General features: G+C 46.3%; 1 protein-coding gene across 2 annotated transcripts in view; it reads right to left on the bottom strand.

Moving 5' to 3' along the window:
- LOC118391621 (protein FAM163B-like) overlaps positions 1-22,524 on the bottom strand; it is a 40,898-nt gene extending 18,374 nt beyond the window's left edge. Inside the window, exon 1 of one of the 2 annotated variants that reach the window (XM_052458449.1) lies at positions 21,254-22,524. The gene's annotated coding sequence lies outside the window, so the exon portion shown is untranslated. The remainder of the gene's footprint in view (positions 1-21,253) is intronic. The other variant, XM_052458450.1, reaches the window with a different exon arrangement.
- Positions 22,525-23,374: the final 850 nt, after the last annotated feature.

The following is a 23,374-nucleotide window of genomic DNA, read 5'->3' as shown; positions in this document are numbered from 1 at the left end:
AAATAAGGCCTTATGAAATATGTGTTTTATTGTCTGAAATAAATGAATTTGAATGATAACATATTAATTTAGAATCCTGAAGGCCACAGGACTGAAAATGAATGAATGCAACAACCATGTCTCTCACAAACAAATGCTATCATGGGTGGTAACTACAATTCACTCGAAAGGCAAGGCACTCTGGGAAATATGCAAATATGACTTTACACTAAACAGTGTGTTAATTTAACACTGACCCGTATAGACACTGGACCAGCGTTAAAATTAACACTGTCAGTATTGATTTAACACTGGAGAATTTGCTGTGCAGACTCTTGCTGTTGATGTTTTTATTATAGTCTGTCAGAGCAGAGAGACATACCTTTGTACAAGAGGCAGGGTCAGAGCTGAGAGAGAGACATACCTTTGTACAAGAGGCAGGGTCAGAGCTGAGAGAGAGACATACCTTTGTACAAGAGGCAGGGTCAGAGCTGAGAGAGAGACATACCTTTGTACAAGAGGCAGGGTCAGAGCTGAGAGAGAGACATACCTTTGTACAAGAGGCAGGGTCAGAGCTGAGAGAGAGACATACCTTTGTACAAGAGGCAGGGTCAGAGCTGAGAGAGAGACATACCTTTGTACAAGAGGCAGGGTCAGAGCTGAGAGAGAGACATACCTTTGTACAAGAGGCAGGGTCAGAGCTGAGAGAGAGACATACCTTTGTACAAGAGGCAGGGTCAGAGCTGAGAGAGAGACATACCTTTGTACAAGAGGTGGGCTCAGAGCTGAGAGAGAGACATACCTTTGTACAAGAGGCAGGGTCAGAGCTGAGAGAGAGACATACCTTTGTACAAGAGGCAGGGTCAGAGCTGAGAGAGAGACATACCTTTGTACAAGAGGCAGGGTCAGAGCTGAGAGAGAGACATACCTTTGTACAAGAGGCAGGGTCAGAGCTGAGAGAGAGACATACCTTTGTACAAGAGGCAGGGTCAGAGCTGAGAGAGAGACATACCTTTGTACAAGAGGCAGGGTCAGAGCTGAGAGAGAGACATACCTTTGTACAAGAGGCAGGGTCAGAGCTGAGAGTGAGACATACCTTTGTACAAGAGGCAGGGTCAGAGCTGAGAGAGAGACATACCTTTGTACAAGAGGCAGGGTCAGAGCTGAGAGAGAGACATACCTTTGTACAAGAGGCAGGGTCAGAGCTGAGAGAGAGACATACCTTTGTACAAGGGGCAGGGTCAGAGCTGAGAGAGAGACATAACTTTGTACAAGAGGCAGGGTCAGAGCTGAGAGAGAGACATACCTTTGTACAAGAGGCAGGGTCAGAGCTGAGAGAGAGACATACCTTTGTACAAGAGGCAGGGTCAGAGCTGAGAGAGAGACATACCTTTGTACAAGAGGCAGGGTCAGAGCTGAGAGAGAGACATACCTTTGTACAAGAGGCAGGGTCAGAGCTGAGAGAGAGACATACCTTTGTACAAGAGGCAGGGTCAGAGCTGAGAGAGAGACATACCTTTGTACAAGAGGCAGGGTCATAGCTGAGAGAGAGACATACCTTTGTACAAGAGGCAGGGTCAGAGCTGAGAGAGAGACATACCTTTGTACAAGAGGCAGGGTCAGAGCTGAGAGAGAGACATACCTTTGTACAAGAGGCAGGGTCAGAGCTGAGAGAGAGACATACCTTTGTACAAGAGGCAGGGTCAGAGCTGAGAGAGAGACATACCTTTGTACAAGAGGCAGGGTCAGAGCTGAGAGAGAGACATACCTTTGTACAAGAGGTGGGCTCAGAGCTGAGAGAGAGACATACCTTTGTACAAGAGGTGGGCTCAGAGCTGAGAGAGAGACATACCTTTGTACAAGAGGTGGGCTCAGAGCTGAGAGAGAGACATACCTTTGTACAAGAGGTGGGCTCAGAGCTGAGAGAGAGACATACCTTTGTACAAGAGGTGGGCTCAGAGCTGAGAGAGAGAGACATACCTTTGTACAAGAGGTGGGCTCAGAGCTGAGAGAGAGACATACCTTTGTACAAGAGGTGGGCTCAGAGCTGAGAGAGAGACATACCTTTGTACAAGAGGCAGGGTCAGAGCTGAGAGAGAGACATACCTTTGTACAAGAGGTGGGCTCAGAGCTGAGAGAGAGACATACCTTTGTACAAGAGGTGGGCTCAGAGCTGAGAGAGAGACATACCTTTGTACAAGAGGTGGGCTCAGAGCTGAGAGAGAGACAGGGAGATGGCATGGTGTCCTTGAAGAAGAGCATGAAGGGAGGAAGGAAAAATGATTGGAGGAAGTGTCATTGAAGGAGGGAAAGTGGGTAGTTTATAATAGGTTGTATAAATTGACACTCTTTTTTATTATCTCTGTAACGTATACGCAGGGAGTCAGGAAGTTGGTGCAGAAGTTGAAGTTTAATAATAATAAACATGAAGAAAATCCAAAACAGTCATCACATACTGAATGTAAATCATCCCCCCCCAAATACTGCCTGATGCTACAGAAGTCAATATGAAGGGAGAGTAATCAGGGTGGTGATGAAGTCCAGGTGTGCGTAATGATGGTTGCCATGTGTGCACAATGTGGGTTGCCAGGACCGGTGGTTAGTGTTGCAAATGCTTATGTTTTTTAAGTAATGTTATTAAACTATTATTGAACACTTATTGAGTCCATGCAACTTCTTATGTGACTTGTTAAGCATATTTTTAGTCCTTAACTTATTTAGGCTTGCCATAAAAAAAGGGGTTAAATATTCATTGACTGAAGACTTTTCAGATGTTCACTTTTAATGAATTAGTAAAAATGTCTAAACACATAATTCCAGTATCATTATAGGGTATTGTGTGTAGGCCAGTGACAAAACAATGTAATATTGTTACTCTCCAGACTATTCTCCCTCTCTCTCTCTCTCTCTCTCTCTCTCTCTCTCTCTCTCTCTCTCTCTCTCTCTCTCTCTCTCTCTCACAATACCCGTTCTTTCTGTCTCTGTCTGACTCTTTTCCTCTCTCTTTCTCCACGCTCTCTGTGGTTGCTGAAGGATACAAAGTCCCCATGGCAACAGACTGATACAGTACCTGAAACAATTCACAAGCTTATTTGAGCAGACAAGAGCTGTGTGCTGTGTGTGTGTGTGTGTGTGTGTGTGTGTGTGTGTGTGTGTGTGTGTGTGTGTGTGTGTGTGTGTGTGTGTGTGTGTGTGTATGTGTGTGTGTGTGTGTGTGAGACAGAGGACAAAGGCAATATCAAATTCATCAAGGCAAACAAAATGTAGCCTACCTGAGCGAGCAGAGCGTGTGCAAGCCCCAGGATATATATATACACACACACACACACACACACACACACACACACACACACACACACACACACACACACACACACACACACACACACACACACACACACACACACACACACACACACACACACACACACACACACACACACACACACACACCAGCTGCTGGTCTGTTACATCCTTGTCTCATGGGTTCCACCTCTACCCATGATAACAGCCAGTACAATAGTACTCTGTCTCTTCCACCATACTATAACTCCGTTATGACAGAACATCCTCCTGGGTCAACACACTAACGACAACAACAGACTCAAGGTTCATTTGTGACTTCATCCACAAAGATGGGACATGGGCGACTAGGTTTATTCGCTTAACATGAGTGTATTGTGACATGGACTGTTACTAACCTGGACCACCTCAAGCACTGAGATGCAGTGTCTTAGGCCGCTGCGCTATTGGGGAGCCCTGAAAGGCTAGAGCTGCCACTTTCAAGGAGTGGGACACTATTCCGGCCGCTTTTAAGAAACCCCGCTAGGCCCTCCGACTAACAATAAAACCGGCAAAGCGTCAGTACAGGACCGAGATCAAATCCTACTACACCGGCTTTGACACTCGTCAGATGTGGCATGGCTTGCAAACTATCACAGATTACAAAGGGAAAGCCAGCCGTGAGCTGTCCAGTGACGCCTGCCTACCAGACAAGCTAAATACATTCAATGCAGACTTCGAGGCTAGCAAAACTGAACGATGCAGGGGTGAATGCTTAGTCCCCTCCTGCACTCCCTGTTCACCCACGACTGCGTGGCCATGCATGACTCCAATACCATCATTAAGTTTGCCGACAACACAACTGTGGTAGGCCTGATCACCGACAACAATGAGACAGGCTACAGGGAGAAGGTCAGAGACGTTTGAGTGTGGTGCCAGGACAACAATCTCTCCCTCAACGTCAGCAAGACAAAAGGAGCTAATCGTGGACTACAGGAATCGGAGGGCTGAGCACGCCCCCATTCACACCAGAGCTTCAAGTTCCTCTGTGTCCACATCACTAAGGAATTATCATGGTCCACACATACCAACACAGTCATGAAGAGGGTACGACAATGCCTCTTCTCCCTCAGGAGGGTGAAAGTATTCATCCTGGGCACTCAGATCCTCAAAAAGTTCTACAGCTGCACCATTGAGAGCATCTTGACTGGCTGCATCGCCGCTTGGTATGGCAACTGCTTGGCATCCTACCGCAAGGCACTACAGCGGGGAGTGCGTACAGCCCAGTACATCACTGGAACTGACCTCCCTCCCATCCAGGACCTCTATACCAGGCGGTGTCAGAGGGGAGTGCGTACAGCCCAGTACATCACTGGAACTGACCTCCCTCCCATCCAGGACCTCTATACCAGGCGGTGTCAGAGGGGAGTGCGTACAGCCCAGTACATCACTGGAACTGACCTCCCTCCCATCCAGGACCTCTATACCAGGCGGTGTCAGAGGAAGGCCCTAAAAATGGTCAAATATTCCAGCCACCCAAGTTATAGTCGGTTCTCTCTGATACCGTATGGCAAGCGAAACTGACGCTCCAAGTCTGGAACCAACAGGACCTTGAAGAGCTTCTACCGCCAAGCCATAAGACTGCTAAATAGTTAGTCAGAGTAGATATTGGTTAACTATTTTACTATCTGCATTGACTCGTTTTTGCACTCTTTTGATTCATCAAATTAGCTGCTGTTACTGTTTATTATCCATCCTGTTGTCTAGTCACTTTATCCTTACCTATATGTACATACTGTATCTACATCAATGACCTCGTACAGCTGCAGATTGACTCAGTACTGGTACCCTATGTATATTGTCAAGTTATCTTTAATCATTGTGTATTTATTTGTCTTGTTATTATTTTTCTAATATTTCTCTTTTTTCTCTCTCTGCATTGTCAGGGGACAGAGAAGGGAAAAGGGGATACGTAGTCATTTGTACAACTGAATGCATTCAACTGAAATGTGTCTTCCGCATTTAACCCAACCCCTCTGAATCAGAGAGGTGCCGGGGGGCATATGACCATTCAACCCATGTCGAGCTAATTAATCTACGATGCGACTGTACTGTATATTATAGATAGTATATAGAGGTCGGCCATGGCCATGCATGGCTGAACTGACTGTCAAAGAGGCTATATGAGGGGAGTGCTCCCCTCATCTCCCTCCAGGGGGTAGAGATGAGAAAGGAGTGCTGGTGGGTGGGGTTAGCATCAGTCAGTAACATAGAGGCTATATGAGTCAACGGCAGATCTTCCCTCCAGGGGGTAGAGATGAGAAGGGAGTGCTGGGTGGGTGGGGTTAGCATCAGTCAGTAACATAGAGGCTATATGAGTCAACGGCAGATCTTCCCTCCAGGGGGTAGAGATGAGAAGGGAGTGCTGGGTGGGTGGGGTTAGCATCAGTCAGTAACATAGAGGCTATATGAGACAACGGTAGATCTTCCCTCCAGGGGGTAGAGATGAGAAGGGAGTGCTGGGTGGGTGGGGTTAGCATCAGTCAGTAACATAGAGGCTATATGAGTCAACGGTAGATCTTCCCTCCAGGGGGTAGAGATGAGAAGGGAGTGCTGGGTGGGGTTAGCATCAGTCAGTAACATAGAGGCTATATGAGTCAACGGCAGATCTTCCCTCCAGGGGGTAGAGATGAGAAGGGAGTGCTGGGTGGGTGGGGTTAGCATCAGTCAGTAACATAGAGGCTATATGAGTCAACGGCAGATCTTCCCTCCAGGGGGTAGAGATGAGAAGGGAGTGCTGGGTGGGGTTAGCATCAGTCAGTAACATAGAGGCTATATGAGACAACGGCAGATCTTCCCTCCAGGGGTAGAGATGAGAAGGAGTGCTGGGTGGGGTTAGCATCAGTCAGTAACATAGAGGCTATATGAGTCAACGGCAGATCTTCCAGGGGGTAGAGATGAGAAGGGAGTGCTGGGTGGGGTTAGCATCAGTCAGTAACATAGAGGCTATATGAGTCAACGGCAGATCTTCCCTCCAGGGGGTAGAGATGAGAAGGGAGTGCTGGGTGGGGTTAGCATCAGTCAGTAACATAGAGGCTATATGAGACAACGGTAGATCTTCCCTCCAGGGGGTAGAGATGAGAAGGGAGTGCTGGGTGGGTGGGGTTAGCATCAGTCAGTAACATAGAGGCTATATGAGTCAACGGCAGATCTTCCCTCCAGGGGGTAGAGATGAGAAGGGAGTGCTGGGTGGGTGGGGTTAGCATCAGTCAGTAACATAGAGGCTATATGAGTCAACGGCAGATCTTCCCTCCAGGGGGTAGAGATGAGAAGGGAGTGCTGGGTGGGTGGGGTTAGCATCAGTCAGTAACATAGAGGCTATATGAGTCAACGGCAGATCTTCCCTCCAGGGGGTAGAGATGAGAAGGGAGTGCTGGGTGGGTGGGGTTAGCATCAGTCAGTAACATAGTTATTTTAAGTCATAGTTGTTTGCATTTTTTAACTATCTGTCAGATGCTTGTTTCCTGTCTGTGTGCATGTTTTATTCCAACACTACAGGTTACTCAGGTACTGAGTAATATATAGGCAGAGTTGCAAAGAAAAAGCCATATCTCAGACTGGCTAATGAAAATAAAAGATTAAGATGGGCAAAAGAACACAGACACTGGACAGAGGAACTCTGCCTATAAGGCCAGTAGTACCCAGCGTTGTACGAGATCTTCAGTTTCATGGCAATTTATCACATGGAATAGCCCTCGTTTCTCAAAACAAGAATAGACTGACAAGTTTCAGAAGAAAGTTATTTGTTTCTGGCCATTTTGAGCCTGTAAGCGAACCCACAAATGCTGATGCTCCAGATACTCAACAAGTCTAAAGAAGGCCAGTTTTATTGCTTCTTTAATCAGAACAACAGTTTTCAGCTGTGCTAACATAATTGGTAAAGGGTTTTCTAATGATCAATTAGCCTTTTAAAATTATAAACTTGGATTAGCTAACGCAACGTGCCATTGGAACACAGGAGTGATGGTTGCTGATAATGGGCCTATGTACTGTAGATATTCCATAAAAAATCTGCCGTATCCAGCTACAATAGTAATTTACAACATTAACAAGGTCTACACTGCATTTCTGATCAATTTGATGTTATCAATGGACAAAAAAATGAGCTTTTCTTTCAAAAACAAGCACATTTCAATGTGACCCCAAACGGTAGTCTCTCATATATATATGGGCAACATACATATATATATATATTTATATTAGATAGGGTGGAGATAGGCACAATATAAAGTATATATGCTAGGTCTATCCAGCCATTTGAACTTGTTGCCAGAGAGAGGAAAAGTGCGTGTGATCCATCCCAATGACTAAGACAACAGTCCCCCTTTCCTCCTCATCCCTTCTCCAGCGTCTGTTTGGCATGGCCGAGTGGCAGAGGAGGCAGGTGACGGGAGGGGAGAGAGAGACAGGGAGAGAGAAAGACAGAGAAAGACAGAAATACAGGGGGATAAAGAGAGAGAGAGAGAGAGAGAGAGAGAGAGAGAGAGAGAGAGAGAGAGGTGGCTGGGGGAGAAAGATGAAAGATGGGGAGAAAGAGAGAAGAGAAAGATGGGGAGAGAGAGAGAGAAGATAGGAGAGAGAGAGAGAGAGAGAGAGAGAGAGAGAGAGAGAGAGAGAGAGAGAGAGAGAGAGAGAGAGAGAGAGAGGTGACAGGGAGAAAGAGAGAGAGAGAGAGATAGGTGACAGGGAGAAAGAGAAAGAGAGAGAGAGAGATCCATCAGTCCGCACCGCGACCGGACGTACGAGGTACACGGAGAGGGGGGTGACAAATGAGAGAGATGGAGAGAAGGAGGGAGGATGAGTTTATCAGAGAGACAGAGACACCACAGTGCCAGATAAACATGATGTTGCCGGTGACACTGTGACACAGCTACAATATGCCCAACTGCCCATGAGCGTGTTAACCAACTGTTACACAGGCTTACGATTTCAGCATGTTCCAGATTTTGTACGTGGTTGGGCGCACCATGAATTATTGCAATTTACCTCAACATTTCTCAGAACTATGGCACTGTGGCAGTTTTGTCTGATCACATGGTGAGAAAAACTCCTGGACATAAAACTTACAAAAACATTTTCACTGCATATGTGATTTAGTACATGTTCTATTTCAATCAAATCTATATGTAAGAATTGCTTAGATAAGGAACAGTTTGTTTGGACAATCGACTCCCTATCTGGGAATATATACTACATCTGTCAGTCATATTAGATGTACACATGCTGCGGAAGCCAACACTTTCAGCACATCAGGATCATACTGTGCCCATCCAACTATCCCCTGTCCTGCCCTCTGCTCACTCAATCAGACACGTACGCATGCACGTATGCACACACACACACACACACACACGCACACGCACATAGGGTCCTACTGAGACAGACCTAGACACTGACAGACATCGACTGAATCAGACAGACACAGACTGAGACACAGACTGAGACACAGACTGAGACACAGACTGAGACACAGGCTGAGACTGAGACACAGACTGAGACACAGACTGAGACTGAGACAGACTGAGACACAGACTGAGACACAGACTGAGACAGACTGAGACACAGACTGAGCAGACTGAAACAGACTCAGACAGACTCAGACAGACTGAAACACAGACTGAGACAGACTGAGACACAGACTGAGACACAGACTGAGACAGATTGAAACACAGACTGAGACAGACTGAGACACAGACTGAGCAGACTGAAACAGACTCAGACAGACTGAAACACAGACTGAGACAGACTGAGACAGACTGAAACACAGACTGAGGCAGACTGAGACACAGACTGAGGCAGATTGAGACAGACTGAGACTAGCTACTGCCAGTCACCACCTAGCTACTGCCAGTCACCACCTAGCTACTGCCAGTCACCACCTAGCTACTGCCAGTCACCACCTAGGTACTGCCAGTCACCACCTAGCTACTGCCAGTCACCACCTAGCTACTGCCAGTCACCACCTAGCTACTGCCAGTCACCACCTAGCTACTGCCAGTCACCACCTACTGCCAGTCACAAAGTAGCTACTGCCAGTCACCACCTAGCTACTGCCAGTCACCACCTAGCTACTGCCAGTCACCACCTAGCTACTGCCAGTCACCACCTAGCTACTGCCAGTCACCACCTAGGTACTGCCAGTCACCACCTAGCTACTGCCAGTCACCACCTAGCTACTGCCAGTCACCACCTAGCTACTGCCAGTCACCACCTAGCTACTTCCAGTCACCACCTAGGTACTGCCAGTCACCACCGAGCTACTGTCAACCAATCTATGGTGTGATGTCTGGCATCACTAGACTACATGGTGTATAACTCAGCTGAAGCAAGCAACACACAGATAAAACAGAAAACACAACAGCTAGCCAAAGCTTTGTCCTGACCAAGAGCACATTGCGTTCCTACATAACATCGTCCTCCAGGACAGAAGACGATTAATGGGATATTTAATCGAGAGAAAATTGTGAGCAGAGTCCAAAGGATCTATCTATTTACTGTACCTAACACTAATTAAACTTGGAGCAGGCAGACATGGTCACCCTACACCAAGAAGGTGTCAAATACAGAGGCCATCAACAGTATAATAAGTGGTCACAAGGCCCCTTTCTAATTCTACCTACCAGCCTTATAGTGGAAATAATGACTCTAGCTGGAGGGGTTATGGAGAGAGACTTCCAGACAAACACACACAAGCATCTCAGAGGCAGGCAACAGGGCCTGACAATCATAGCTATGCAAACAAGCTTCCAATCCCGTATTACATTATGACGTGTGTGTGTCCCTCCATCAACAGTAATGTCAGCTGAGTTCTCTGTCTGTATCTCTGTAACACATCTTACAAACAGACTTGCCAATGCTGGACCAGGACAGGCTGCTGATAATACGTAAAAAATGTTGTCCTCGATTGCAACACTCACTACCGAGTTCCAAACTGCATCTAGAAGCAACGTCAGCACAATAACTGTTCGTCAGGAGCTTCATGAAGGGGTCCCATGGGCGAGCAGCCGCACACAAGCCTAAGATTACCATGCGCAATGCCAAGTGTCAGCTGTAGTGGTGTAAAGCTTGCCGCCATTGGACTCTGGAGCAGTTGAAACACATTATCTGGAGTGATGAATCATGCTTCACCCTCTGGCAGTCCGATGGGAAAATCTGGGTTTAGCGGATGCCAGGAGAACACTCCCTGCCCGAATGTAAATGGACAACTGTAAAGTTTGGTGGAGGAGGAATAATTGCCTGGGACTGTTTTTCATGGTTCGGGCTAGGCCCCTTCGTTCCAGTGAAGGGAAATCTTAACGCTACAACATACATTCTAGACAATCATGTGCTTCCAACTTTGTGACAACAATTTGGGGAAGGCCCTTTCCTGTTTCAGCATGACAATGTCCCTGTGCACAAGGCCTCTTTGCTTGACATCATGGGAAAATCAAAAGAAATCAGCCAAGATCTCAGAAAATAAATTGTAGACCTCCACAAGTCTGGTTCATCCTTGGGAGCAATTTCGAAACACCTGAAACTACCACGTTCATCTGCACAAACAATAGTATGCAAGTATAAACACCATGGGACAACGCAGGCGTCATACCGCTCAGGAAGGAGACGCGTTCTGTCTCCTAGATATGAACGTACTTTGGTGCAAACATTGCAAATCAATCACAGAACAACAGCAAAGGACCTTGTGAAGATGCTGGAGGAAACAGGTACAAAAGTATCTATATCCACAGTAAAACGAGTCCTACATCACCATAACCTGAAAGGCTGCTCAGCAAGGAAGAAGCCACTGCTTCAAAACCGCCATAAAAAAGCCAGACTACGGTTTGCAACTGCACATGGGGACAAAGATCGTACTTTTTGGAGAATTGTCCTCTGGCCTGATGAAACAAAAATAGAGCTGTTTGGCCATAATGACCATCGTTATGTTTGGAGGAAAAAGGAGGAGGCTTGCAAGCCGAAGAACACCATCCCAACCGTGAAGCACGGGGGTGGCAGCATCATGTTTAGAGGGTTCTTTGCTGCAGGAGAGACTGGTGCACTTCGCAAAATAGATGGCATCAAGAGGGAGGACATTTATGTGGATATATTGAAGCAATATCTCAAGACATCAGTCAGGAAGTTAAATCTTGTTTGCAAATTGGTCTTCCAAATAGACAATGACCCCAAGCATACTTCCAAAGTTGTGGCAAAATGGCTTAAGGACAACAATTTAAAGGCAATGCTACCAAATACGAGTATATGTATACTTCTGACCCCCTGGGAATGTGATGAAAGAAATAAAAGCTTAAATAAATCTTTCTCTCTACTATTATTCTGACATTTCACATTCTTAAAATTCGGTGGTGATCCTAACTGACCTAAGACAGGGCATTTTTACTATGATTAAATGTCAGGAATTGTGGAAAACTGAGTTTAAATGTATTTGGCTGAGGTGTATGTAAACTTCCGACTTCAACTGTATATACACACAAACAAATACACACACGCAAGCACACATGCTCACACACACACACTGATTTTGCCACACTTGACCTATATAACTCAATAGACCCACTAAGATGATACTGTATGAGTAGATAGATTTCTGAGAAACGATCCAGGTTCAATATCACATCATGATAATCTTGTTAGCCAGTCCTTACCTTTAAATGACCCTAACAGTGACCGAAGGCCTTCCTTTGAACAGGAAGGTAACATTGAACGGTAAGTAGCACACAGTACAGATCTGACGTCACTGTCAGCAGACTGGCACACACGAGCAGAGAGAGAGAGAGAGAGAGAGAGAGAGAGAGAGAGAGAGAGAGAGAGAGAGAGAGAGAGAGAGAGAGAGAGAGAGAGAGAGAGAGAGAGAGAGAGAGAGAGAGAGAGAGAGAGAGAGAGAGAGAGAGAGAGAGAGAGAGAGAGAGAGAGAGAGAGAGAGAGAGAGAGAGAGAGAGAGAGAGAGAGAGAGAGAGAGAGAGAGAGAGAGAGAGAGAGAGAGAGAGAGAGAGAGAGAGAGGAGAGAGAGAGAGAGAGAGAGAGAGAGAGAGAGAGAGAGAGAGAGAGAGAGAGAGAGAGAGAGAGAGAGAGAGAGAGAGAGAGAGAGAGAGAGAGAGAGAGAGAGAGAGAGAGAGAGAGAGAGAGAGAGAGAGAGAGAGAGAGAGAGAGAGAGAGAGAGAGAGAGAGAGAGAGAGAGAGAGAGAGAGAGAGAGAGAGAGAGAGAGAGAGAGAGAGAGAGAGAATTGCCCAGAAAACATTCAGCACAGAGGACAGTTTAATGTCAGCGTACAGATCCCTGCAAGCCCATAGATAGAGTCATTCCACAAGAAGAACTCATCTTGCCAAACTACCATCCATCACACATATAACATACAGAACCCAGCACACTGCATGGAATCACGTCACCAAGATTCTAGAATGAGATCATTCCAAAAGAACACTATCGATCCCCATCAAATGAAACTTTATCAGACAGACAGACACAACTGTTGTCGTATACTGAGTATCTGTATAGAGACCACACACCATAAAGGATTACGTACTGTCCGGCACTGAACGATCTGGTCATCCATGTACCCTGAACAATTGGTCTGTGCTACGTGCCACTCCACTGTCTTCTGATGTACTTATATACACCAGTGGTGGGCACAGCCTATTCCCTATATAGTGAACTACTTTTGACCAGACCCCTATGGGCCCTGGCCAAATGTAGTTCACGATATTGTGAAAAGTGTGCATTTTGGGATGCACATTTGGCCTAATGGTCAGTTGTTCATGAGGAGGATACTGTAACTGTGGCCTGGGGTAGTGAGCTGAGTGAATATCAACAGAGGTCATGTATTAACAGTTAGAGCTATAGCACCACCCCAAGCACTTCTTTCTTTCTCCTTTTCTGGAAAACGTGTCTTCTCTCATTTCTGTTTACAACACTTTGTCAGCACAGGCTGTGTGTGTGTGTGTGTGTGTGTGTGTGTGTGTGTGTGTGTGTGTGTGTGTGTGTGTGTGTGTGTGTGTGTGTGTGTGTGTGTGTGTGTGTGTGTTTGGTGTGTGTTTGGTGCATGCTTGGTATGTGTTTGGTGTGTGTGTGTGTTTGGTGTGTGTGTGTTTGGTGTGTGTTTGGTGCGTGCTTGGTAGATGCTTGGTGTGTGAATGGTGTATGTGTGCTTGGTGTGTGTTTGGTGTGTGTGTTTTTGGTGTGTGTTTGGTGTGTGTTTGGTATGTGTTTGGTGTGTGTGTGTTTGGTGTGCGCATGATGTGTGGTTGGTGTGTGTGTGTTTGGTGTGTGTTTGGTGTGTGTTTGGTGTGTGTTTTGTGTGTGTTTGGTGTGTGTTTGGTATGTGTTTGGTGTGTGTTTGGTGTGTGTGTGTTTTGTGTGTTTGGTGTGTGTTTTGTGTGTGTTTTGTGTGCGTTTGGTGTGTGTTTGGTGTGTGTTTGGTGTGTGCTTGGTGTGTGTTTTGTGTGTGTTTTGTGTGTGTTTGGTGTGTGTTTGGTGTGTGTTTGGTGTGTGTGTTTTGTGTGTGCTTGGTGTGTGTTTTGTGTGTGCTTGGTGTGTGTTTGGTGTGTGTTTTGTGTGTGCTTGGTGTGTGTTTGGTGTGTGTTTGGTGTGTGTTTGGTGTGTGTTTGGTGTGTGTTTGGTGTGTGTTTGGTGTGTGTTTTGTGTGTGTTTGGTGTGTGTTTTGTGTGTGTTTGGTGTGTGTTTGGTGTGTGTTTTGTGTGTGTTTGGTGTGTGTTTTGTGTGTGTTTGGTGTGTGTTTGGTGTGTGTTTTGTGTGTGTTTGGTGTGTGTTTGGTGTGTGTTTTGTGTGTGCTTGGTGTGTGTTTGGTGTGTGTTTGGTGTGTGCTTGGTGTGTGTTTGGTGTGTGCTTGGTGTGTGTTTGGTGTGTGTTTTGTGTGTTGTTGTTTTCTGTTCCTCTCCACAGAGTGGCTCCTGTAGGGCAGACATGTACAGTTAGTGCCGCTAAAATAATTGATTTTCTTATTCCCTACATCTTTTTATATCTCCATCCATCGGCTTGGCAGACTGCCATTCAAGTATTTTTTCTTGTCATTTATTTCAGGCGTGCTAGCTATCTCTCTCGTTGTTTGCCTCTTTGTTGCCGTGGTGAGCTGTTTGCCTCTGATTTGCCGTGGTTGAGCTGTTAGCCTCTGTGTTGCCGTGGTTGAGCTGTTAGCCTCTGTGTTGCCGTGGTGAGCGTAGGAGAAGTGACTGACATGGACTAACCACTGCGTTCTGACACTGAGAGACGGATGTAGCCTGCTGTGTCCCTCTCCATACACTCAACAACATTCAAAATCAAATGGCTTCCGTTAAGTCTATATATCATAATAACAAAGATACATTTAAATCCTCCAAGAGAAGATTTCCTATACTATATTTTTTTAATCCTTTATTTAACCAGGCAAGTCAGTTAAGAACACATTCTTATTTTCAATGACGGCCTGGGAACAGTGGGTTAACTGCCTGTTCAGGGGCAGAACGACAGCTCGGGGGTTTGAACTCACAACCTTCCGGTTACTAGTCCAACGCTCTAATCACTAGGCTACGCTGCCACCCCACTATACCTAGTGTGTTGCTACTGGCAACACCAGGGTTGTGGGTTTGAGGGAACACCCCCCTATCCACATCGATGGAACAGTAGTGGAGAGGGTAGCAAGTTTTAAGTTCCTCGGCATACACATCACAGACAAACTGAATTGGTCCACTCACACTGACAGCGTCGTGAAGAAGGCGCAGCAGCGCCTCTTCAACCTCAGGAGGCTGAAGAAATTCGGCTTGTCACCAAAAGCACTCACAAACTTCTACAGATGCACAATCGAGAGCATCCTGGCGGGCTGTATCACCGCCTGGTACGGCAACTGCTCCGCCCTCAACCGTAAGGCTCTCCAGAGGGTAGTGAGGTCTGCACAACGCATCACCAGGGGCAAACTACCTGCCCTCCAGGACACCTACACCACCCGATGTTACAGGAAGGCCATAAAGATCATCAAGGACATCAACCACCCGAACCACTGCCTGTTCACCCCGCTATCATCCAGAAGGCGAGGTCAGTACAGGTGCATCAAAGCTGGGACCGAGACTGAAAAACAGCTTCTATCTCAAGGCTATCAGACTGTTAAACAGCCACCACTAACATTGAGTGGCTGCTGCCAACACACTGTCATTGACACTGACCCAACTCCAGCCACTTTGATAATGGGAATTGATGGGAAATGATGTAAATATATCACTAGCCACTTTAAACAATGCTACCTTATATAATGTTACTTACCCTACATTATTCATCTCATATGCATACGTATATACTGTACTCTACATCATCGACTGCATCCTTGTGTAATACATGTATCACTAGCCACTTTAACTATGCCACTTTGTTTACTTTGTCTACATACTCATCTCATATGTATATACTGTACTCTATATCATCTACTGCATCCTTATGTAATACATGTATCACTAGCCACTTTAACTATGCCACTTTGTTTACTTTGTCTACATACTCATCTCATATGTATATACTGTACTCGATACCATCTACTGTATGCTGCTCTGTACTCATTCATATATCCTTATGTACATATTCCTTATCCCCTTACACTGTGTTTAAGACAGTAGTTTTGGAATTGTTAGTTAGATTACTTGTTGGTTATCACTGCATTGTCGGAACTAGAAGCACAAGCATTTCGCTACACTCGCATTAACATCTGCTAACCATGTGTATGTGACAAATAACATTTGATTTGATTTGATTTGATTTGATTCTCACATATACTGAATACGTGTCACTGTCAATGTTGACAGTTCTCTAAGTTGCTTTGGATAAAAGCATATGCTAAATTACCATTTTATATCAAAATATTCAAGAACCATCCAAGAAACGACTAGAGATGTATCCTGTATTGACAGCTATATGATGAACATGACAAAGACCATCCATGTGGCATCCTATGTAGGGCGGTAGAATTGGGAACATAACATTGCATCCCAGTGCCTCTCCATCATCCCTTGGAACCATTTCCAAGTACAGATGTAGGATCTTCATTTGATCAATCTTTTATTGCTGAGAATTTATCAACCCCTACAAAAACTGTTCATTAATTATAATCCACATAATAATTCACATTTCCTGTTGTAGCAAACTGGCTCAAATGAAGATCCTATATCTGTAAAGGGTTGAGATACAATATATCCTTTATCTAGGCTACAGCTTTATGACGAACATATCAAAGACCATGTGACATACTGAGCCATAAAACAGACGGGGGAACATTACATCCTAGTGCCTTGGAATCCATTTCATTAAGGCCCTTTCTTTATAAGCTGGTGATTCTAATGTGAAGACTGATTCTGTCCGAAATAGCATCATATTCCCTAAATGTGTGTGTGTGTGTCTTTTGTCTCTTTCCCCAACTATGGGAATTGGGTGGAGGGTGTTGGAGTGGCAAGGAAACTGGGAATTGGGTGAAGGGTGTTGGGGTGGCAAGGAAACTGTGAACTGAGGGTTGGGGTGTTGCTTTAGAGTGATTTCTCACGAGGGAGGGAGGCGGGAGGGAGGAAACAGACATTCCCTCATTGCTGTGTTCCCAGGGGGCTGAGGGTGTTGGAAGGGTCATGGAGCAAGCAGCCATTGGGGCTTTACAGACTCCGCTACTGCTCCTCTCCACTCAGAGAGGAGGAATGTCAGTTCTAGTAATTCCATTTCTATATCGTCCATAGCTCCCTCCCTCCCCCTAGTACAGGCTTGCCTCAGCATCAGGGCTGACATTACTGCTGGTGACTGCAGCAGACCCTGCCTCATTGGCCTTTGACCCCATGCTGCTCAAGCATGGTGACCATGCTGAAGCTAGTCTTTCATGACAGAATGTTAAACACACACACACAAGGTTCTGGTCATGCTAATTCAGACATTGCCTACATAACCTTGGTCTGGCGTCCCCTGCCTGCTGTAACACGGAGACCATACTGGTGCAGGCCTGCCTCCTCATAGAAATAACATACTAATAGAAGCCGGGCCACGCGTTAATGAAAGACAACTTGAAGGGGAATGTCTTGTTCTAGTAATTCAATTTCTATATCGCCCATAGCTTTAAAGTAAGACTTTCAGTGTACTGTTTTACACCTGTTGTATCCTATGCACGTCACTTCCTGCCTGATGTAGCCCTGTGTTAGCATGGTAGTGGCTGTTGTAGCCCTGTATTAGCAAGGTGGTGGCTGTTGTAGCCCTGTGTTAGCATGGCGGTGGCTGTTGTAGCCCTGTGTTAGTGAAAAGGACCTAACACTGCTTGTTTAGCAAGTACCACTTCCCCCTGATTCGGCCCATACCTTGTGCGAACTCAGGACCTCTGCCTCGCTAGCACATGAGACCGCCCACCTGCAGTGTGCTACCAGTCGGTGCCACGTGAAAAGATAGCTATTTACTGGTGCAAGTGGGGACACTTCAGGCTGAGAAGTACGTCTCAGACATCACCATGTGCTACTCTAGCATGGTGGTGGCTGTTGTAGCTCTATGTTAGCATGGTGGTGGCTGTTGTAGCCCTGTGTTAGCATGGTGGTGGCTGTTGTAGCTCTATGTTAGCACGGTGGTACCTGTTGTAGCCCTGTGTCACCATGGTGGTGGCTGTTGTAGCCCTGTGTTAGCATGGTGGTGGCTGTTGTAGCCCTGTGTTAGCACGGTGGTACCTGTTGTAGCCCTGTGTTACCATGGTGGTGGCTGTTGTAGCCCTGTGTTAGCATGGTGGTGGCTGCTGTAGCCCTGTGTTAGCATGGTGGTGGCTGTTGTAGCCCCGTGTTAGAATGGTGGTGGCTGTTGTAGCCCTGTGTTAGCATGGTGGTGCCTGTTGTAGCCCTGTGTTAGCATGGTGGTTACCAATGACCATGCTAACCTCTCTGCAGGCCGTCCCACTTTCAGATAAGGGCTGAATCATAACACTGAATCAGACATGGATTGTTAAATGGACAGCAGAGCAGCAGTGAGCCGAGGAGAGATGAGCATGCAAGGAGGAGGAGGAGGAGGAGGAGGAGGAGGAGGAAGTGAGTTTGGTTTGGGATTGACCAGACTGCTGAGGTGTTGTCAGTAGCCTGCCCTAAGCAGTTTGGTACATTCTGTAAAACCACTTCAACTATGAAACCTCCCTGTATGTGTGCTGACACACACTAGAAACGTGTTTGTGTGTTTCAGCACCATGGACAGCAGCCTGCTACTGGAAACAAGGCAACTCAATAGCCTGAGTTGCTACAGTGACTCCAAGTGATACAAAGTGATGATTGCATAGGCCTCTGGATTAATTCATTTCATGAAATGTGTAAAAACAAAGATTCTCTCTAGAGATCATCATTGGTCAATTACTCTAAATGTCAATCCAAAGCACAACCTGAATTTGAATTATTAGTGTACCAGGGCTCTCCATTATTAGTGTACCAGGGCTCTCCAACCCTGCTCCTGGAGAGCTACCCTCCTGTAGGTTTTCACGCCAACCCCAGTTGTATCTAACCTAATTCATGTTATCAACCACCTAATTTTTAAAATCAGGTGCGCTAGATTAGGGTTGGAGTGAAACCCTACCGGACAGTAACTCTCCAGGAACAGGGTTGGAGTGAAACACTACAGGACAGTAACTCTCCAGGAACAGGGTTGGAGTGAAACACTACAGGACAGTAACTCTCCAGGAACAGGGTTGGAGTCAAACACTACAGGACAGTAACTCTCCAGGAACATGGTTGGAGTGAAACCCTACAGGACAGTAACTCTCCAGGAACAGGGTTGGAGTGAAACACTACAGGACAGTAACTCTCCAGGAACAGGGTTGGAGTGAAACACTACAGGACGGTAACTCTCCAGGAACAGGGTTGGAGTGAAACACTACAGGACAGTAACTCTCCAGGAACAGGGTTGGAGTGAAACCCTACAGGACAGTAACTCTCCAGGAACAGGGTTGGAGTCAAACACTACAGGACAGTAACTCTCCAGGAACAGGGTTGGAGTGAAACACTACAGGACGGTAACTCTCCAGGAACAGGGTTGGAGTGAAACCCTACAGGACGGTAGCTCTCCAGGAACAGGGTTGGAGTGAAAACCTACAGGACAGTAACTCTCCACGAACAGGGTTGGAGTGAAACCCTACAGGACGGTAACTCTCCAGGAACAGTGTTGGAGTGAAACACTACAGGACGGTAGGTCTCCAGGAACAGGGTTGGAGTGAAACCCTACAGGACAGTAACTCTCCAGGAACAGGGTTGGAGTGAAACCCTACAGGACGGTAGCTCTCCAGGAACAGGGTTGGAGTGAAACCCTACAGGACAGTAACTCTCCAGGAACAGGGTTGGAGTGATACCCTACAGGATGGTAGCTCTCCAGGAACAGGGTTGGAGTGAAACCCTACAGGACAGTAACTCTCCAGGAACAGGGTTGGAGTGAAACCCTACAGGACAGTAACTCTCCAGGAACAGGGTTGGAGTGAAACCCTTACAGGACGGTAGCTCTCCAGGAACAGGGTTGGAGTGATACCCTACAGGACAGTAACTCTCCAGGAACAGGGTTGGAGTGAAACCCTACAGGACGGTAACTCTCCAGGAACAGGGTTGGAGTGATACCCTACAGGACAGTAACTCTCCAGGAACAGGGTTGGAGTGAAACCCAACAGGACGGTAACTCTCCAGGAACAGGGTTGGAGTGAAACCCTACAGGACGGTAAGTCTCCAGGAACAGGGTTTGAGTGAAACCCTACAGGACGGTAACTCTCCAGGAACAGGGTTGGAGTGAAACCCTACAGGACGGTAGGTCTCCAGGAACAGGGTTGGAGTGAAACCCTACAGGACGGTAGCTCTCCAGGAACAGGGTTGGAGTGAAACCCTACAGGACGGTAGGTCTCCAGGAACAGGGTTGGAGTGAAACCCTACAGGACGGTATGTCTCCAGGAACAGGGTTGGAGTGAAACCCTACAGGACGGTAGGTCTCCAGGAACAGGGTTGGAGTGAAACACTACAGGACGGTAGGTCTCCAGGAACAGGGTTGGAGTGAAACACTACAGGACGGTAGCTCTCCAGGAACAGGGTTGGAGTGAAACCCTACAGGACGGTAGGTCTCCAGGAACAGGGTTGGAGTGAAACCCTACAGGACGGTAGGTCTCCAGGAACAGGGTTGGAGTGAAACCCTACAGGACGGTAGGTCTCCAGGAACAGGGTTTGAGTGAAACCCTACAGGATGGTAACTCTCCAGGAACAGGGTTGGAGTGAAACCCTACAGGACGGTAGGTCTCCAGGAACAGGGTTGGAGTGAAACCCTACAGGACGGTAGCTCTCCAGGAACAGGCTTGGAGTGAAACCCTACAGGACGGTATGTCTCCAGGAACAGGGTTGGAGTGAAACCCTACAGGACGGTAGGTCTCCAGGAACAGGGTTGGAGTGAAACCCTACAGGACGGTAGGTCTCCAGGAACAGGGTTTGAGTGAAACCCTACAGGACGGTAACTCTCCAGGAACAGGGTTGGAGTGAAACACTACAGGACGGTAGCTCTCCAGGAACAGGGTTGGAGTGAAACCCTACAGGACGGTAGGTCTCCAGGAACAGGGTTGGAGTGAAACCCTACAGGACGGTAGGTCTCCAGGAACAGGGTTGGAGTGAAACCCTACAGGACGGTAGGTCTCCGGGAACAGGGTTGGAGTGAAACCCTACAGTACGGTAGGTCTCCAGGAACAGGGTTTGATAGCCCGGGGTAGACCGTTGTCTAAAAACAGAACTACACTGCATTTATAGGCCACATAGCTAGATTCAAGAAATATAACGTTAAGTCATGTTTATGTCCAAAAAAAGTATACAACGAATAACAGCTAACATGCACACAGCAAACACATTGTCTGGAGACTGATTCTTCCATGCCACGATGAAACAACAACGAAAAGCATCATAAATTCAAGGCAAATACATACAGCTAGCCATGGGTATAGGCGTAGTAAGACCTTACCTTCACAGATATTTGAAATGTACCTGGTCGCATCAGCAGGGTTGCTGTCTTGTTAGATCTCTATTCCGACCATCACCGAGGCTGGCACGTGAGTCACCGAAGGGTCGCCGGCAGACTTGGGTGATAATGATTAGTTTATTTCTGTCACTGCTTGACTGAACCCCTAACAGTTGTGTTAACCCCTCCAGTTTCACCATATGACCTAGCCCCGTATGGAAAAGTGTCCAAAACAAAGCGTTACATTAATAACTATTTAATACGAACTATAAAATGGATTTAAGGCATAGACTAAAATATGAGTTAATAATGGCTACTAAAATCACAACGAAATTCTGTCAATATGAATAGTGTTGAGTCCCCGTTGTTTGTTTGTCTCGCTCTCCTCTCGTTCCGCTATCCAACTCCTTCATATAGGATAGAAAAGTCATATAAAGGCCAATTCCAGGCTCCTTTCAATTCACATGCAACGCAAAAACAAAGTATCCAAAGCTGCTTAAAATAATCTCAAAATACGTCCAAAGAAACGACAAAAATATATGTTCTGATAAGGCATGCAGCCATATACCACCAGCGCCCGGTTGGACGGAGTTTGATATGTTGTATTGTGACTGCCTGGTATCTGCTGGATATCTTTAAAATACGGTCCTTACACTCATACCGCGCAAAACAAAAGCATGTGTAACGGTCACAAAGCAGTTTTCCACATTTAGAAGTGGTCAGATTTCCTGTGCCGGGGGTGCTTTGAGAAATAACCGTCAGGGAATTGAAACTGTTCTTTCTCCCCTCCCGGTTTTGGCTCCACTGTTAGGCTTGTGGCTGCAGTTGGTTCGGTTAGTCCATCAGCGAATGTAGACCGTATTCCTGACACTCGGGTAGTCGCCCTATAATTCCTGTACTGGGCGGCTTGTTCGTTATAACCTTGCTGTGTAGCGTATTTCCTCGCGCTCCCAGCGCAAATGGAAATCAGCAGGCAAAAAAATGATCGGCATTGGTGGTGCTCCAATCGAAAGCGTTGAGATTGAGACAGAAGAAAGAAACCTAGGAAAATCTCACCGCTGAATAGAGTAAACCGCGGCTGAGCAGACAGAGCAGAGAAAGTGGTCATTAAAGTCAGCGCTCCTCGTAGCCTATGCCCAAATGTTCATGTAGTATATATATGGCTGTTGTAAAACTGTGACAAGTTGAATCACTACAGTATCGACTCGTGAGATGTCGACGTGAAGAGCATCCCTAAGAGTTAGATTCGACACCTCTGTCCTATTCTCATCTTCGACAGGAGGACTGTAAGATCATAGAAACGCATCACCTTTAATTGCCCACTTTTCGTGAAGCGGTTATGAGCCGCTGCAAATTTATAGGCTGGACTAGTTTACTCTCACTGCAAGTTTTGTTATATTTCTGTCCATTTTGGTAGATTTCAACATTGTCTGTCTTTATAGGCTATTTCAGACATTTCTCGCGGCTGTTTGTGTATTTCAGCAGCACGGCCTCATCAACATGCGAAATGTGTCCGTTTCATCACCATGGATAACAACTTAGCTATAATAATGCATAGTTGTTATACTCCTTACAATGCATACGGAATTATAATAAAACATTTATAATAATTCATAAAACATTTATAAACACGTATAAGTGTTTATAATGGCTTATTCATGAAAGTTATTTTAAAGTGTCCAAAGAAACATTGGGAGAAAAGAGAGAGGAGAGAGCAGAAAGAGAGAGAGAGAGCAATAGCACAGAGAGGAGAGAGAAAGAGAAAGAGAAAGAGAGAGAGAGAGAGAGAGAGAGAGAGAGAGAGAGAGAGAGAGCAGAGAGATAGAGAGAAAGAGCAGAGATAAAGATTGAACCCAGCTATAAAGTGAGAGAGAGGGGCACAGAGCGAGGGAGAAACATATGTTTACCATGCCAACAAAGCCCCTTAAATTGAAACTGAATTGAAAGAGTGAAAGAGGAGAGAGAGGGAGTAGCAGCTTGAACACAGAGAGCAGAGAGAGCAGAGAGGGAAGAGAGGGCAGAGAGTAGAGAGAGCAGAGGGAGCAGAGAGAGCAGAGAGGGCAGAGAGCAGAGAGCAGAGAGAACAGAGAGAGAAGAGCAGACAGAGAGAGCAGAGAGAACAGA

Source organism: Oncorhynchus keta, chromosome 12 (assembly GCF_023373465.1).
Source record: "Oncorhynchus keta strain PuntledgeMale-10-30-2019 chromosome 12, Oket_V2, whole genome shotgun sequence".
Lineage (NCBI taxonomy): Eukaryota > Metazoa > Chordata > Actinopteri > Salmoniformes > Salmonidae > Oncorhynchus > Oncorhynchus keta.
The sequence above is the reverse complement of the archived record's forward strand: the minus strand, read 5'-3'. Positions and strand labels throughout refer to the sequence as shown.